Source organism: Magnolia sinica, chromosome 4, assembly GCF_029962835.1.
Source record: "Magnolia sinica isolate HGM2019 chromosome 4, MsV1, whole genome shotgun sequence".
In the NCBI taxonomy this organism is placed as follows: domain Eukaryota; kingdom Viridiplantae; phylum Streptophyta; class Magnoliopsida; order Magnoliales; family Magnoliaceae; genus Magnolia; species Magnolia sinica.
In genome coordinates this window covers 74,252,024-74,259,189 of record NC_080576.1, presented here as the reverse complement: position 1 = coordinate 74,259,189, position 7,166 = coordinate 74,252,024, and the positions used below count along the sequence as shown (strand labels likewise).

Below are 7,166 nucleotides of genomic sequence, written 5' to 3'. Positions count from 1 at the left end.
GGTCCATGGCCCATATATAGTACAGACCAGAAGATGGATGGTCATGATTGCATTTTGCTCCATCTGATGCATTGACGCATGGGTTAAAAAAAAAATCAATTTCAAATTGATTGCCTTCATGTCATCTAAGCCATATACCAATCAATTGGCGTTGGCTACGTACGTACACTGTTCAGAGCATTGATACTCCACAACTCCAATTTCTTGCAGTCCTTTTAGAAGTGACTTCAAATCAGAGCATCCATCAATCCACAAATCAGAGCATTGATACTCCCTCTACTCTCCTCTCCTTTAGAACGCAAGTACTCCAACAGAAAAAACCCTTTGTGTATAACCAGCCATTTCCTTTCCCCTGTGTGCTTTTCAATGCAATATGAGAATGTAGAGGTTTGTCAGATTCTCCAATAATGCATGAGTAAAGATTTCCATAACAAAATTTTAAAGATTGTTCACTAACCTAGGGTAGGGACTTACATAAAGCTGACCCCAAATAGTTGGGACAAGGCTATGATGATGATGAAGTTGTGATGCTAGTGATTCCATCAGCGGCTAACAAGGAGCAAATCATACTGTTTCTTTCTAGCTGAATATATACTCAAAGACAGGTCAGATGCAGCAGAATTTCGAAGTTTACCAGTCAAATGCAACAAGTCAAGGAGTGCCCTGTTCACTCAGTACAAATGCTTGAAGAAGACTCTGTGCAGCATGTGTCTGCTCAGGTGTTCCAAATATTATAATCGCAGTCTCTGTTGCTCCAGGTCTGGGTTCAGTGATGGTAATTTTTGCACCCTCCTTAAATGGTTACTTGAATCAGACTGTTGAAATCATGGACCTCAACAATCTGTTGAAATCCACCCTCCTTAAATGCATGTTTGAGCTTTGCTAAATCAGACAATGATGTGTTCGGTCGAATTCCATCATCAACAGAAATTGTAACATGTTTCTCCTTTCCAGTTTTTGCATCTATAATGTTCATTAATATGGAACCCATCAAATCTAAAATACATGTCATCTAACATTAAATTCTAAAAATCCAAACAGTGAAAGAAAGCTAGGATCATTAGAGCCAATTCAATTCATAGTCTGATACAAATGTCTCTATGAAAAGCTGAACATACAAATTGACGTGCAGGGCCTATTGAGATGTTTTAATGACATTCAATCCTTCCATCAATTCAGTCTGATACAAATATCTCTAGGATGCACTCTAAAACAAAGAAATAAATAAAGGTGCTTTCAAGAGAACCATCTAAATTAATTTCCACCTGGAGAAAAATCTGAAATATGGTTGCACAAAATATGACAGGAAGCGGAGCAGATTCATGTATAGAGGTGGGCAAGCATCTATTACTCTATTCATGATTGATATTTTACAGCCAACTACAAGCTTCATGTTGGGTGCAAACACGGAAATACTCGAATCTTATGCAGACACAGCAATACAAGTTGGAAATTAAGACTGATGATTACTTTACCTATCTCTTCTAGCTGTTTTGGAAATACTAAAACAACTGAAGCATCAACCAGCATTATCGTCTAAAATCGCTAGAAACTTCTCAACCTGAAACAAAGGGTAAAAAACAAGGAAAAAAAGACCAAAAAAAAAAATTCTGATCAAAACCTGATTCAAAGCTCTATTAGAAGCCATACATATCAATTTGAAAATCATTTGGGCATTTCCTACTTACCCTTCCGAATGATGTATGATAATACATATGCCTTTCCAACCTTCCAAGATCTAAGGCCCCTCCTAATTCTATCTTGTGACAGCATCATCATTCAACAATCTCTGAAAGTTGATTCTCAAGTTGTCACAAAATCCAGTCCTTCATTGTCGTCGTCATCTAAAGCCTTAATGCCAATGTATCACAATATCTAGTTATAAATTTAGGAAAAGAAGAAGGCAGACAAAACATTGACGCTAAACTAGACAATAGAATATTGAAGAAAAATGCTAATGATAAATAATAATAAAAATTTTAAAGCACATATCCAATTGGAATCCCTTGCTAGTTGGATCTTCTCAAAGCTATGTTCCAACCAACCTGCAGGCAGTTTTGGATGCTGCTGGGTCGGATCCTGCAAATCCAAAGGGGAGCTCTCTCCTCTAGCATTTAAAGTGAGATAGATAGGTTGTCGGTTTTGGGAGGATGGAATGGGGGGCGGGGAGAGAGAGAGAGAGAGAGGCCGTTGGTTTTGGGAGTGAGAGAGGGAGGGACGATGCGTCGCAGCTCCATATAAGTATGCATCGTTCACCCTAAATCAGACAATGAAATTAGAGGATATGTCAAAAGAATGCATCTTGACCACTAAGCCACAACAACTAAAATGAGAAGTTTCTAAATGGGTACCTTGGCAGATGAATCCAACTCTTATCCATAAGTATCTTCCTTAGCCACTCGGACGGGTTAGTGAAAATACACTCTGGGCCTGACAAAGCTTCCTAATATAATTTAAACAAGCCCCATTATCATCCGTTCATTTAGCAAAGGAAGCCAAGTTACAATAATAACATGTCCCCCTAAAAAAAGATCCTCCACGGTATATATATGTGTGTGTGTGTGCGTGTGTGTGTGTGTGTGTATATATATATATATATATATATATATATATATATATATATATATATATATATATATTGTGAGTTGTTTATTTCTACTCTCAATTGCAAGTATATTCATCATCTAACCAACTATAAATAAAGCAATTGATCAATTAACAACTATAAATTGTAATTAGATGTTTAACAACTCAGTTGATCTGTTCATGTAAATGCATCTCTGATGAACTTAGATACAATTATTAACTGTAATTCGAGACACTTATCTCTTTCCTTCTTTTCATATCATGTTCAAACCACTCTGTCCATTTGTTTCTCATGCTCAGTTTAGGACAAGAGTCCAAAAATCAGACAGATCGAAACTCAGTCAATAAATCTATAAATTAAGGGTTTTTTTAATTACTTGTACGGTCACAACGACTTCTACAACACCAACTACACCGGATTGAGAAGATGCCTTCTCTATGTAGAGAACCACACCTGTCCCTAATCTACAAATGGAAGAAACTTATTTCATGTTTGTCTATTGCATGGTAGCTCAATTGACTGCTTTGGTGTTCCATTGAGGAAAAGACGCATAAAAGAGAAAATCAACATAAATAAATAAACTGTCCTTTCCATGAAGAGGATATAACAAGTTTTTATTTTTCAAGTCACCCATTTTATTGGGAAGCTCTTTTAATTAAAATGAACAAAAAATACAAGCTAATATTAGTCAGAAAAGTATAAAAGAAATGGAACTAGAACATTTCGCAAAAATAGTCTGAAATGACGAAAATAGAGAGGTTTCAGACTTGTTCCATTACAAGAAAATCTCCTTGATAGGAGAATCCTGTTATTTCAAATCTGGACTCAATTAGATGGTATATTGTCATCATTATCATTATAGCCTTGTCCCAGCTATTTGGGATCTTTTTTATGATTGCTTGGCAAAGGTTCAATGCCCATCAACAAACCTGACATCAACCCTCTACCCAGGCTTGGGATGGACCAGATGGAATTTAGTAGCCTACAAAAAGATAGCTAAGAAGGTAAAAACAGCAACTGTCCACATTCAACTGGAAAAAAAAGCTCAATACTGGTGAAAATATTGATAACTAAACCTACCAACAGCTTTGAAAATATTGCTCGCATAAAATAGGATGCCATTGACTCCACTTAGCTGCTGCAATACTAGTAACCCAATTCCTACCTGTAGGATACTATAAAAAATACGTTCTGACATTTACTCACTTAAGTGAAAATAACAGTGTGTATAAAAAAAATTATAAATAAATAAAAAACTAGGTAGGCTACAATACCATTAGAGGAAACCAATATCTTCTTTGCTTGAGATCAGAAAATCAGATGGCTGTTCTCTTGCTTGTGGAAGTTACAAATCTCTGCATGAAGCAAATTCAAAAATGATTATAGCTTTAAGGTTGCCAATATATGAATTACACGTCATCCACAAGCTTTTCATTTGATACACATATTTGTCGTCAATAAATGAGCAGCTCTAAAAGTACAGTGCAAAAATAGAAGAATGACTTGATGGACCTAAAAAAAGAAGGCAAAAAAGAAAAAAAAAAAGAACTGAAGGCAGTTCAAATCCACACCTTGATTTCATTCACTTCAAAAGAAATGTCAGTATCAAATCCCCATAGACTTGCAAAGAAGCTTCGAACTCGTCCATCATACCCATTTTGGCCTAGACACCGAATCCCAGCACTTGTTAAGAAGGTGTTTACTAATAAGACTCACCAGCCACTGGGGGATTCGGTGATGAAAAACAGATCGGGTATCAAATTTCTATAGGGTAATATTCCTGCAGATAAAAAGGGTGTAAGTTTGATTCACTTGTAATAAACAAAATCACTTGATCAAGTCAATTCAAATTGAGTTAGTCAATACTTGCAGCAAGCTAACTTGGGTTTCTCTAAACCTGAAGAACCTAGTCAAAAGTACTATAACATTTTGATCAATAGCTCAAAAATTCAAAAGAGTACTCAAAGCCTAGATTTGATAGTATGGTAAAACAACAATCTGTAGCTATTTGAAAACTAGCCAATTGTGCTAAAATTGTTCACATTATTGCAAAAGGCACAATACACCTCAGGATGCGTGCTCACTCTGATTTCTCCATCAAACCAGCTCAAAATGGCATGTGTGCTCAATGTGTAATAGTCGAATTGAACTCATTATTTATTTGAGCTAGTGCCTACACTGCTCTAGCATAAACTTTATAGAGAAAGAAAAAAAAAGTATCAGTCAAATAGTCGAGCATATTGTGGGCATGGAATTTACATAAAATGTGGACATCTGATTACTAAATGCATAGATAAAGAGCTTTGACAGAAGCTTCAATGTCCTCTACATCCAGCCTCACCTAAATGATAAAGGTTTTTCACCTTTTCTAAAAGTGACTCTCTGTTTTGGACATGGACATGAGGAATGGGGTTACAATTCCCTAGATAATGCAAAATACTTGTTAAGGTTCAACTTTAATATCATCTTCACTACCTTTTCTTTATACTTTATATAAAATAATAATAATAATAATTAAAAAAAACCCCTAGTGGTTTTCAAAAAAAAAAAAACAGAACAAAACCAAAAACCACCACCACCCTCAAGATGCATGCAGATCAAAATTTTCCACCATGTATGATGTGTATGCAATTTCTAAGTGCCTGCATATCATCCATCGCACTCTGCAAGATATTTTAGACATAATGAAACCCGAAGAGAGAGAGAGAGAGAGAGAGAGAGAGAGAGAGAGAGAGAGAGAGAGTAGCATACTGCTGCTGTTGCTAGTGCTTCTTCCTCTTGCGGGCCTTCTCGGACTTTGGCGTGTTCTAGCAAGGAGGGCAACGGCTGAGAGATCAGCATCTTCAACAAGCAATGGAAATGGAAGCCATATGTAGAGAGGCCGGAGTGGAGGGACGTTGGAGAGAGAGAGACTTTCAGGCTTTGGGGATGGGGTGCGCGATTTGGGGATGGGGCAATTTGGGAGAGAAGAGGGAAGAAGGGTTTTGGGAGAGAAATATTGGCGCGCGAGCGATTTGGGGATGGGGCGATTTGGGAGAGAAGAGGGAAAAGGGGTTTTGGGAGAGAGATTTGGCGGGCGCGATTTGGGGATGCTATTCAGGAAGGGAAAAAGCCCTATTTTATTTTTCCAGTGACGGTTGCTTATCTGTACACTGGCGGCTAAACAAAACGCCGCTCATTTTACATATACACTGGCGGTTCGTTGTGGCCGCCAGTGGCAGTCCGCCGCTGATACCGAGATTTCTTATAGTGTCAAGTCCTCTAGGTTAAAAATTCCTAAAGCGTAAATAGGTAGGGTAATCAAGACCCTTAGGCTGAAAGTCCTAGAATCCCAATCGGTACCTCTTGAAATCTCTATCGCACCCCTTGGGTGCGTGAGCATATCAGGATTGTAAAAGGGTCTTGTTGTTAGGTTTGGTAGGGTAGTAGTCTGACCAACTAACGTACAAATGGGTCCATCATTAAATACCATTTGGATGTGAGAGTGTTTTAAGTGAAAGGTTCCCATGCCAGGCCATGGGATCTTTGGATGGATGAGCTTGTCATACAAAAAGTTCTCATTGCTAAGTTAGGTGTTGTATTGGCTAGGTATTGGCCAACCAGTGTAAACTAGCCATGATATTAAAAAGGATAAACCGCACTTACTATTGTGGATTATGACATATATTGATTGTATTCATTCACATCTTTTTTATTATGAATATTGTTAGGGCACAAAAAATTCACAAGTCAATAGGAATTTGGTTTGTTACGCATCAAGGTTCCAAGATAGGCAGGCCTGCCCATCGTGCGACCCTCTCTCTATCTCCCTGAATCTCTCATTTGTACAGCATTCTCCCATTATGCGACCATCTCTCTATCATCCCTCTCTCTGGAAATAATGTTGCACGTGAAAAGTGTTGCGCGGGAATAGTGTTGCGAGTGAATAGTGTTGCACGTGAATAGTGTTGAGCGGGTTTGTTGCGTGGAATATTTTTGACCTTCTACCATTGCGCCTGCAATCACAAAGAGCGCCGATTTGACATTTTCCACCTGTTTTGAACAAGGTAGTACTACCACGCTTAGCCAGTAAGCTAAGAAAGCAGCCAATTCACAAGTGATGTTATATTCGGTTGTGCTCTTGATATTCTCATGAAGAATTTTGACATCATGATGATTCTGGCCTGTAAAGCTGTTAAAAAATGATGGAAAAGGTGCAATTATTGAACAAGTAATATAGAACGTATATATAGAAGATGGAAATCTTAATAGAGAAAGAAAATGAAAGAAATGTACTGCAGGCCTCAAGAGAAATGGGCTATCCAGTTAAGGGAAGAAATCTCATCATTATTACGAAAATTAGCCATCTCTTTGAAAAGCTCGATGGTAGTTGCTAAAACTTCGGACCGGTTCTTCTCCATAGAGATGCGAGAAAACTCTTTATTTGAAGGCACATATTCGTAAAAAACATTGCTTATAATAAGAAGGCTTGCTATGTAGTGGAGATCCTATAAAGTAATACTAACCTTGCCCAAAGGAAGGTGGAACGAGTTAGTAATTGGACACCAATGATTGAGAAAACTTTTAAAGATAGTCGTAT

General features: G+C 37.7%; 1 long non-coding RNA gene across 1 annotated transcript; it reads right to left on the bottom strand.

Moving 5' to 3' along the window:
* Positions 1 to 3,372: 3,372 nt before the first annotated feature.
* Positions 3,373 to 4,362, bottom strand: LOC131244546 (uncharacterized). The gene is made up of 3 exons (XR_009170371.1): positions 4,159 to 4,362; positions 3,862 to 3,942; positions 3,373 to 3,752 (listed from the first exon to the last, which is right to left on the bottom strand). It is a non-coding gene; the product is annotated as an uncharacterized LOC131244546 (long non-coding RNA).
* Positions 4,363 to 7,166: the final 2,804 nt, after the last annotated feature.